The sequence below is a fragment of the Camelus bactrianus genome, chromosome 19 (genome assembly GCF_048773025.1).
Source record: "Camelus bactrianus isolate YW-2024 breed Bactrian camel chromosome 19, ASM4877302v1, whole genome shotgun sequence".
Lineage (NCBI taxonomy): Eukaryota > Metazoa > Chordata > Mammalia > Artiodactyla > Camelidae > Camelus > Camelus bactrianus.
In genome coordinates, this window is record NC_133557.1 from 23,563,366 (window position 1) to 23,574,545 (window position 11,180).

An 11,180-nucleotide genomic window follows, 5' to 3' on the forward strand; every position below is an offset into this window, starting at 1 on the left:
CGGGTGAGCCTGTGGTTAAGACCAGCTCGAGTCCCACAGAACAAGCCCAGCATCTTCCGCCAGGTCTATCTGTGAAGTTTCTGGAAGCTGGTGCATGTGTGTGGCAGGGTGGGGGCTGCTTTCCTGCACCCTTCCTTCTCCCTGCCTCACCTGTGGGTAAAGTGAAGAAGAGACAGAAACCTTGCGAGCACAAGAAAGATGGCAGTGACCCTAGAAGAGGAGGCCGGGCTGGGAGGCCTATTGAGACATCGCTCTCTGACCCTGTGGACCTGGAGGGATAAAACCCATCCATAGTCAGGCCAGGATTGGGGAGTTAGGAAGGACATTGAGAGCCCCCAGGAGGAAGTTTAAACCTTTTCTGGGGGCAAGACAGGGGGCCTCAAGGTCAAGAAGGGCACTGTGTAGAGAAGACAAGGCAAAGGCTGACCTGAATCCTGGCTGGGTTGGTGACTGGCTAATATTCCTTCACTCACGGGCCACTGGATGAGCCCCTACTATGGGCCAGGCACGGTGCTGGGTGCCGGGGGGGGGGGGGCACGGTCTCCACACTCATGCAGTTGAAGTTCTAGTGGGAGAGGCAGGCGATGGGATATGAGCCATACACCCAGCACAGAATGCCATGGGAAGAGAATCTTGAGGACATCGAAGTTAGATGAGCAGCTGGAGCAAATCAGGGTGGTGTTTAGACAGGGTGGTCAGGGAAGGCCTCTCTGTGGAGGTGGCATTTCAGCTGAGACATGAGAGAAGTCACGTCTGAGGCAGAGGAACTGCGAGTGCAAAGGCCCTGAGGCAGGAGTGCACCTGGCATGATCAAGGCCACTATGGCTGGGCCGAAAGAGGGAGATTGATGAGGTCAGAGAGGTCACCAGGGGCCAGACCAGGTAGGGCCTTGTGGGCTCTTGTGAGGACTTTGGTTTTGCTCTGAGGTGGGAGCCATGGAGCCCTGATCTGGTCTAGTTTCTAACAGGATGTCTCTGGCCCAAGGCAGAGAAAGGACTGTGGGGTGTGGAAAGAGGCAGAAGCAGGGAAGCCAGGGAGGAGGCGACTGTGTAGTCCAGAGCGGAGGTGATGGTGGCTGGGCCAAGACAATAGTGATAGCGGTGGGAAGAGGTGGTCCCTGTTTTCTCTCACTGCACAACCTACCTGCTGCCCAGAGAGACAGGACAGGTGAAACCAAGGAGACTGCACCCACACATGCACACACACATGTTCTATATATGTACAGATTCTACACGCATATACATATATTCTACATTCATGGAGATTTTACACTTATATACACATATGTATTCTACATACATATAGTCCTTTCCGTATATTATATACACATATTCTATATACATATAAATTTTACATGTATATTATATACACACATATTCTACATACATAGAGACCCTTCTATATATTATACACATATTCATATATTCTATACACATATAGATTTTACACATTTATTATATACACATCATATATTCTACATACATATAGACCCTTTTGTACATTAAATACACATATATAGAGAGTCTGCACATATACACACATATATTCTACATTCACACAGTTCTACATATATACTGTATACACATATAGAGCCTACACATGTAATACACACATATAGATTCCACACTTAATAACACCTACATGTGTGTATTTTCCATACATATTGATTCAACACATGTCTTATAAGCTAAGTTGACCTTGAGTTCTAATACGCGGGGCAGTGAGCCTCATGTCTTGGAAGGGGCACAGCTGTGGAATTGGGGAGTGTGGACTCTGAGGCTCAGGAGCTGTGTGACTCAGGCCTTGCTTCTCAGACCCTCATTTTCCTAGTCTTTAAAATGGGGAAGACAATGCATGCCTCGAAGGGGTGTTGGGAGGGCTGGATGAGATCACCATGCATGCAAAGCAGCGGCTGGCACAGGAGCCGGGCCTATTTATTAACAGTCATCACACTAATAATGAGGTCTGATTCGGGGCCAAGGAAACCCCATGGAGCTCCTTCCTGGAACAAGGCTGCACGTACACACGCGCACACCCAGTCTTCTGCTGGGTGCGTGGGAAAGGGGGCAGATGTGTGGCCTCTGCATGGGCAGGATGGACCAAGAACTACAGTGGAAACCTGTGAGTCAGTGACAGGCATAAAACAGTTAATGGGCGTGCCGCCACAGCTACAGTAATGATGGAGAGATAGAAGCTTAGATAATGTCCGGAAGGCAGGTGGATTAGTCAGGGCTCTCTCGGTTCTGAGGGACAGAAACCCAACTCAAACTGGTTTAAGCAAAAGAGAATTTATTGGGTCATGTAAAAAAAGTATCCAGGGCTGTGCTTGCTTCGGATCCAGGTGCTTGAATGATGTCATCAGTTTTCCATGTCTCTTCTGGAAGATGAATTGAGCTAATTAATGTATGTGAAGCACTAAACAGTACCTAATACACCTAATGCTCTATGTATTAGCTACCAGTTTACTACTACTACTACTACTACTACTACTACTACTGCTGCTGCTGCTGCTGCTGCTGCTGCTGCTGCTGCTGCTGCTGCTGCTGCTACTACTGTTACTACTACTACTAATGTTACTACTACTACTACTACCACCACCACTACTACTGTTACTACTACTACTGTTACTACTACTACTACTGTTACTACTGTTACTACTACTGTTACTACTACTACTACTACTACTACTACCACCACCACCACTACTACTACTGTTACTACTACTACTACGACTACTACTACTACGACTACTATGACGACGACGACGACGACGACGACAACTACTACTACTACTACTACTACTATCTTACCAGGTCAGAAACCCAGAAAACCTGAGTGCTCTTTCTCAACTAATCCCATAAAAGTCTCAGGACCAGTTCTCATTGGCTTAGGTTCGGTTATGTGGCCATCTCTGGACCAAACCCTGTGGCCATGGCCAGGTTCTGTGACAAGGTTGACATGACCATCCTTGAGGCTAGGGGAGGAGGGGTCAACTCCACTCAGACCCCATGGACTGAGAGTGGTGGAGAGGGGCTTCTCAGCAGGAAATGGGGGCTGGTCGGGCACAGCCAACCTCTGGGGGCCATGACGGAATCGTCTCCAATGCCTGCCTCCCCCTAAGGAGAGTCCCTAGACTTTAGTCATTGGTCTTCCATCTCCTGGGAGTCTTGAGACCTGGATTTTCCCCAGCATTACCTTCTTTGCCCAAGGGTCGCCTTCAGAGTTGGATAGACATGGGCTTGATACCCAGCTCTGCTGCCTAATTAGCTTCACCACCCCATGCCTCCATTTCCCCATCTGTGAAATGGGACAATTATTGCACGCCCTTAATTCAACAAATATGGAACACTGTATCTGACACTTATTAGGTAACTCAACACTTTGATGTATTAACTCTTCTGACCCTTCAACAATAACCCTGGAAGTTAAGTATAACCATCCCATTTTTACAGGTAAGGAAACTGAGGCACAGAGAGGTAGTCACTTGCCTAAATCCACTCAGTCAGAAAGTGGAAAAGCTGAGATTTGAACCCAGCAGCCTGCCCTTAAAGCCCCAGAAGTGTGATTATGAGCTAGGGCTCAGGGGCTGTCATGTAGTAGGTGCTTTATATGTGGAGGCCATCCCTGCCAAGATGTGCCCCCTTTCACCTGCCTCGGGCTTTCTCATCTGTAAAATAGAGAGCTATAGAATAGAGAGAATGAGGTAAAATAGGACAAAGTGACATGGGGGCCTTTATTTAACAAATACTTATCGAGCACCTACTGTGGCGGGGCACTGAGCTAGGCACTGTGGGCATAGCAGTGGATGCGACAAACTCCCTGTCTTCTGGGTGCTGACATTCCAGTGCAGGGATGGGCAACAGATGAGTCAACACAGAGGTAAACAAGATGATTTCAGACGATGAGTGAAATGGAGAAAATAAGACAAGATGATGGGACAGTGACAGGCTGGTCAAGAGGCGTCTAGGAAGAGGAAGCATCTAGGCTGTGTCCTGAAGGAGGAAAAGGGCCCTTCCAGGGAGGATCTAGGTGCAGGAAACAACTTTCAGGAAGAGAGAACTGCAGTGCAAAGGTCCTGAGGTGGGCACTGACCGGACAGAACTGGTCAAGCCCTACTCTTGATGCTCACTAGGAGCCAAGGCACAAAGAGAGGAAGGCAGACCCAAGGCATGCAGGTGGCAGAAGTGGAGCTGGGGACGTGTGGAGAAGGCACACAGGCCTCTGCAGGCTTCGTGCACCTGCTCCCCAGCCAGAATCTTCCAGGCTGCTAGAAGGCAGCCTCCCCTTCCCCAGACGTCCCAGCTATCGGGGGTTGCTGCTGTCCTGGTTCCCCTATTTAATTACAAATGATGTTTTTCACCCTCACTTGATCATGCAACAGATGCCTGTGGATCCACCATCTTGCCCCACTTCCTGGCTTGGGAGGACAGAACCCAGTGACTGTCTCTAAGGACTGAAGGGGCACCTTGGCTGGGAGGGCACCTAACTTGGCATAGCCTCGTGCTCTTAGGCCAAGCCTCTGCATCCTCTTCTGCGGTGAGGAAGACAATTGAGGGTCAGTGTGAGAGTCTATGGGATAATAGTGGCAGATGCCTGGCACCAAGTAGCCCTCAGCTGTCAGAGGGGCCAGGATGCCATCCCTAGAAGGTTGTCACCTCCTGTGTCTCAAAAGTAGACCAGAGAGGATGCAATTGCACTTTCCAGCAACCTGTGCAGGAAGTTAGAAAGTTCCCATTTGATGGATGGGATAGATGGGAAGACTGAGGCTCCGAGAGGCTCAGGAACTTGCCCAAGGTCCCACAGCCATCTAAATGAGGGAGCAGGGATGGTGCTCAGCTCCTGCAGCGCCAAAGCCCTCCCCTGTCCATGCCAGAGTCCCAAAAATCACAACTTTTTGCAAACTGTCGATTATGACAGGAGCATCCCCGTGGTTTATCCTCCTGAGAGCTTCACTCTGGGCTCTATTTGTGGGCCTGTTTTGGCTCTAATATCCCCAGGTGATTTGAAGCCTAAACCAGTCCTTCCAGCTGGGGAGGGGAACCAAAATGAATTCTTTTTTGTGTAATAATAATAATAATAATAATAATAATAATAATAATAATAATAATAATAATAATAATATTGTGAAAATAATGTTAACAAGCAATTATCGGACGTCGTAACTATGTGCCAGGGACTTTCCGCTTATTATCTTATGTTAAAATTCATACCAACCTTCTGAGGAAGCCTCTGTTATGTCTGCTTGACTGCTGAAGGGTCTGAGGCTCTGAGCAATGAGGGACCCACCCAAGGCCACACAGCTGAGTGGAGGTAGAGGCAGGATTTGAACCTGGGACTGTCAGACAGAAGGAACTCATGCTTCTGAGAAATGGCTTTGAAATTTGAGACTTTTCCCTGAGACGCTCTCTTTTCAGCCCTCAAGAGCCATGATGAGAAAAGAAACACCCATGGGGACTCATGTCCAGGCCCCTTAACATTCTAGAAGCTTCTGAGCAGCTCTCCATCACTCTGCCTCTCATCCCCCATCAACGCTGGTGTCATACCTTCTAAATAACTTGCCCTACCTTCCTGCCTCCATCTGGGCCCAGGTCCCGTCACTGCTCACCTGGACCACTGCAGCAGGCTACCCCCTCCCCACCGTCTCCCTGCTTCTGCCCTCACCCCATAATCCCTTCTCCATGTGCAGTCAGAGGCATCCTGCTAGAATCTAGGGCAGTACACCTGTCCTTCCCACATTCCACCCTGGGACCCCTAGAGTCTAATCCACACTGTGGACTTCTGAGCCCCAAATCTGAGCAAAGTCCTCCTCTGCCTAAATCCTCTTTTTGGTTGGACCTCTCTCCCCACAACCCCTGAATGCAAATCACTGGATAAGGCTGCTGCTGCCGGAACCTCTTTCCAGCCTCCCTCTTACTGAGCTCTCTTTGCTTCCTCGTTCCAGCCAGACTCAACTTCTTGTTCCCCCAAGGGCAACCCTCTAGGCCAGGGTCACTTAACCTTGGGTGGGAACATTCTTGCTTGTGGGGGATGTTGTGTGCACTACAGGGTGTTAAGCAGCACCCCTGGCCTCTGCCACTACGCCCTTCCCCAGCTGTGACAGCCAAAAATGTCTCCAGACATTGCCGAATTCCCCAGAAGAACAAAGTCCCCCTGGGTAGGAATCACTGGGCTTGGTGTTTGTTCACACTGTTCTCTCTTTTGGGAACACTCCCTGCCAGCCCTCTGTCCTCATCCTTTCACTCTTCTCTGTACTCAGGTCCCTTTTGATGCCACCCACGAGGAGCCTTCCCAGCCCCAGGTCAGATCAGGAGTCTTCTAGGTGCTCCCACAATCCAAATCCATCATCAGGTCTGACCTGATGATACCATCTTGTAATTGTCAGGTTGCTTGTCTCCCTCCCCCTACCATCCCCACCCTACTGCGCTGGGACATCAGCTCCACAAGGACAGGCACAGTGTCTGTCTGTCAGGGGCTTAGCCTGCAGTTCACAGTGTCTCACTCTTTCTCTGTCTCTCTGTCCCCATTCATCCTGGGAGTTGGTTAGTCACTCAACAAGCATGTCCTAAGTCCACATAATGTGCAGATGCCACAGATACTGGAAAGGATCTGACGTGATTCTGGACAAAGTGTGAAGCATTAAGAAATTGCAAATTGTTTCATCTAGCTAGAGCCACAGGTTGGAGGGGGCAGGTGGCAGTGTAGACAGTGGCAATAAGACAGGAGCCTGAGGCCACAATGAAGAGTTTATATTTTTCCTGAGTGAGCTGAGAGCCATGGAAGATTGTAGGCAGAGGAAGGACAGGATGTGACTTAGGTTCTGTTAGGATCCCTGTGGCTGCATGTGCTGTCAGTGGGCAGGGGTGGAAGCAGGGAGCACAGAGAGGGAATGACTGCCACAGTAGCCTGGCTTGGGGAGTGGCCGTGGCGTGAGGGGATGTGGTCTGATTTGAGAGATATTTAGGGCATAAAACTGACAGTTATGATAGTTTGAATGAGAGGGAGGATTATCAAGGACAATGACTAAGTAGCTTAGGTCAGGGGCCCATCTGAAACCTGGCCCAGAGCCCTCCCCAGGGGGCAGGTGCAGGGACCCAGGGCTGTCCCCCAGGGCTGTCCCCCAGGACCTCTGTTTCCCCTCCAGGCTCTCTCAGGTGTAGCCATGGCTCTCCCACAGCTCCCTCTATGACTCCTGGTTAATTTCTTGGCCTCTCTGGGCCTGTTTCCAGAACCTCTTTGCATCCTTCTCTCCAGGAAGAACACGAGGGTGTGGGAAGCCACCAGCTCAGACAGAGAACCTTGAAGAACCTGTCCTGCTGGCCTCACCTGCCCCTCACAGGTACTCAGCTGGCAGAGAGGCACCTGGGGCAAGGCCTGCGCAAGAGGACCTGGCTCAGCCCCTCACACCCTCCCTCCACTGACGACCAGCCCTCTGCCCCGCTTAGGGCCCTTGGGGTTCAAACCTCCGATCCCAGGGAATGTAACCCCAGGCCCAGCCTCAGACTCTGGGCCCCACACTCTGGCAGAGGCTGCCCAGGCCTTGGGGATGAACAACCTCCCTTAGCAGCAGTGCTTGATGGTCAAGGGCATGGGGACTGGAGCCAGGGCTTGAGTGCAGATCCCAGGGTCCCCTTCCTGCTGTGCACCGTTGGACAAGTGACTCCAACTCTCTGATGCCCAAAGAAAGAGGCTGGCTAGGAGGTCTCATTCCCACAGAAGTGGGGCTTTTACATGCCATGGGTATGAGTCCCAGTTCACCCACTGGAGCTGTATGGATCTCAGTTTTTTACAACTGAACTTAATTTCCATTTTGTGTCATCATTCTGGCAATCTGGCAGAAGCCATCTGTTGGTTGATTCCCACCTTTCCCCTGACCACTTCCCCACTCTGGGTTCTCAGTCTTTTGTGCGGCCAGGGTGTTGGGGACAGGAGTGAGAGCAGGGACACGGTCTGGGATGGGCTGTTCCCAACCTGCAAGGCCCTGTAGAAGCTGTGCCTGTCTCTCCCCAGTGCCTGTGTCTTGGGGTCCTTTGGCTGTTTCCTGGCCACTCCCAAGGGCTAACTGGAGGCTGCCTTTCCAGAACCCCAAAGAAGCCATTCCTACCTGGCTTCTTTGGGCTCAACCCCAGGGTGGGGGCCACCTGTGCCGCCTCTCTTTCTACCTTCACCCGGGAACCCTGCCTCTGGTTCCTTATGAGGGAGGCTTGCTCTCCATAAGGTGCCTTTTCACGATATGAGTTCTTCCTGCTCTCCTTGGTTTTGAAACTCCAAAGCCAGGAAGCCTCCTGGGATCCCAGTATTTGATGTCCTATCCCTTCCCAGAGGCACTGAACGCAGACTGGCCCAGGGCTGCCTTACAGAGGAGACAGGAAGGAAACCGGGGATCAGGGTGAGGCAGGGCCATGGAGTCATAAAGAAGAGGGAGGAGTTATCAGTCAGGCCAGCATTCCCAAACATTTGGTCTCAGGATTTTAAAATAATTTTTAAAAATTATTGAACTATTGAAAAGTCCCCCGGGGAACTTTTGTTTATGTGGATTATATCAACTGATACTCATATTAGAAATTAGAACTAAGACATTTATAAAATATTTATTTTGTTCACTTAATAATAATAATAATAAATCCAGTACATGTTAATGTAATTAACATGTGTTTATAACACATAACTATATATTTCAAAACAAAAAAATGTAGTGAGAAAAGTGGCATTAGTGGCACTGTTTACATTTTTTGCTACTCTCTCAAATGGCTAACCTAATAGAAGACATCTGGATCCTCATTATCTGCTTCTGCTTTCCATCTGTTGTGATCTTTTGTTTGGTTGAAGTGTCTGAAAAAAAGCTCAGCTTTGTGAAGGCACATCTTTGGAAAGGAGGGAATATTTTAATATTGTGAATATTCTTTAATGCTGCTCGGAAACTTGCCGGTGGTAGTTTCTTAAAGTAGTTGCAATGTGAAATCTAAATATATATTGATGAACTATATATTGATGAACTAAATATATATTGATGAACTATTCAAACTTTTTACACTCCTGTGAGAATGAGAATGAAAAAGACAAATAATCTTGTGAGCCTCATGAAAGGGTCTTGGGTACCCCCCCAGGGATCCTTGGACCACAGTTTGAGAACTGATGAGTTCTCAAAGAAAAATATCCTCTCCTGGTTGATTCTCAGAAGAGACATGCCAGGGTAGGATTAAAAACATGAATTCATCCCCCATTTCCACTGCATCCTGGTTGTGTGTCCTTGGGCAGGTCACTTTGCTTCTCTATGCCTCAGTTTCCTCATCTATAAAATAGTAATAAGACCTACCTTACAGTATGATAACAATAATGCTTGTTGCCAGGACCCATGAAAAGCACAATGTAAAGGAAAGGACTTGTTCGTATCAGCCCTTCATCCTTACACATGCCTTCCTAACACAGGACCTTTGCACAAGCTCTTCCCTCCACTCAGAACCTTCCTCCCTGGCTTTTCCAAAGGAATTAACTTGTTCTTACCCGTCAGCTCTCAGCTCTAGTGCTACCTCCTTCAGGAAGCCTTCCTTGACTTCCCTGGAATGTCAAACACCTCTATCAGAGGATCCCAGAGCATGGTTGAAGTTTATATTTTTAGAATCATTAGGTGATTATCTGTCTCCCACCCGGCCATGGCCCACGTTGATTGTTGCCCTCCACTGTAGTAGTGCTTGTGTGGAATGAATGTTGTTGAAAGAATATTAGTCATAAAGTGTCATCTTTACTGATACCTGGGTTTTTCCACCGTGGAATGAAAAGCTGGGCTTTAACAGATGCCCCCTTCCCAGTTCCCTACCTTCTCTGTCAACAACTGGATTGCATCAAGAGATGGGGAGGCAAGGGTCTCAGCTCAATGCTGCGGAGTCCTCTCTGAGGACCCAGCCCCCACCTGGGCCCCCTTTATGTGGGGTCTGCTGAAGTCCCCTGGGGTCATGCCTCCCTCCCCCACCAGTTCTTCCCTTTCTTCAGGTGGTTCCCAGCCCTGAACCCAAAACAATCTCTCAAATGTCCAGGCTGGCAAACATGCTGCTCCCTCTGTCCAAACATCCTGCTCCCTCTCTCCATTCTCCCCTCAAGATTGGCTCAGTCAGGATTTCCTTTCCCCACTCCAGGCCTGGACTGTGTCCCTCTATCCCTGTCGTCACAGCACAGATCACATTGCCTCTTTATTGTCCTCTCTCCATCCCCCTGCACCTAACCCAACCAAGCCACATGTTTGTCAGGGAAGGAATTGTGCCATCTTTGCTTTTCCAGGATCAGGCATTGGGCCTGGCATCCAGTATGTATCTAATACATATTTGCTGAAATGACATGGAAGTAGAATTTGGTGGTGGTGTGGGGGGTGATTGGTTCTTGTCATCAAAGGAGGTTGTATTAGTTTGAGGCTATAAATAATAGAAACTTAGGGGATTAACTATAAAGGAGATTTATTGGCTTCCATAAACAAAAAACCTAGAGAAGTGTGAGCTTCAGGCTTGGTTTGATCAGGGCTACAATCTTTTCCTCTGTGTTTCACCCAATGCTACTGCTGTGTGCTGATTTTTTCCTCTCTAGCTGGTTTTCTTCATGGTGTTAAAATGGGTATAGCAGTTCCAGGCTTCAATCTATTCAGATGCAAAGGTCTCTTTGAGTGGCTTCTAAGAGTGTTTAGAATGCACCTTTTCGAGAAGCCCACAGCGTTGAGTTACTCTAGAGACTCAATGGACTGAACTGGTTACATGTCTGTCCTTAAGCCAGTAGCTACAACTGGAGGGTGAGGTTTAGAAAATTAGCTTAGGTTTGGAGTCAGCAGGAAAATCAGCCCCCCTCCAAAGGAGGGCTGCCTGAGAGAAGTGTGGCACTCCCCAAAATTGGAGCAGTCACCAAGAGAAGAGTAAGGAGGTGCGAGGGGTCCAAGAGAGTCAAAGCATCCACTCTGGGAGTTTAATTATGTTAAAATCTGGAGGGATAAAGAAGTTGTTCTTTGAGCAAAGACCAATCCAGGGAAAACTTTGCCAAATGTCTAGATATTTCACCACAACCTTGTATCAAAGGCAAGAAGATAACAGATTTCTCTTCTGTCTGCTTGAATTCCATTGACTGACCCACAGCCAATTCACAAAGCCACAAATGACTTTGCTGAATATTTTTTAACGTGTTTTTTTTTAAGATTATGATAACAA

The 11,180-nt window shown here is 48.6% G+C and overlaps 1 long non-coding RNA gene across 3 annotated transcripts in view; it reads left to right on the forward strand.

The window, feature by feature from the left end:
• The window catches only part of LOC105071853 (uncharacterized), a 292,203-nt gene that overhangs the window by 166,386 nt on the left and 114,637 nt on the right, over window positions 1–11,180 (forward strand). The window lies entirely within an intron of this gene.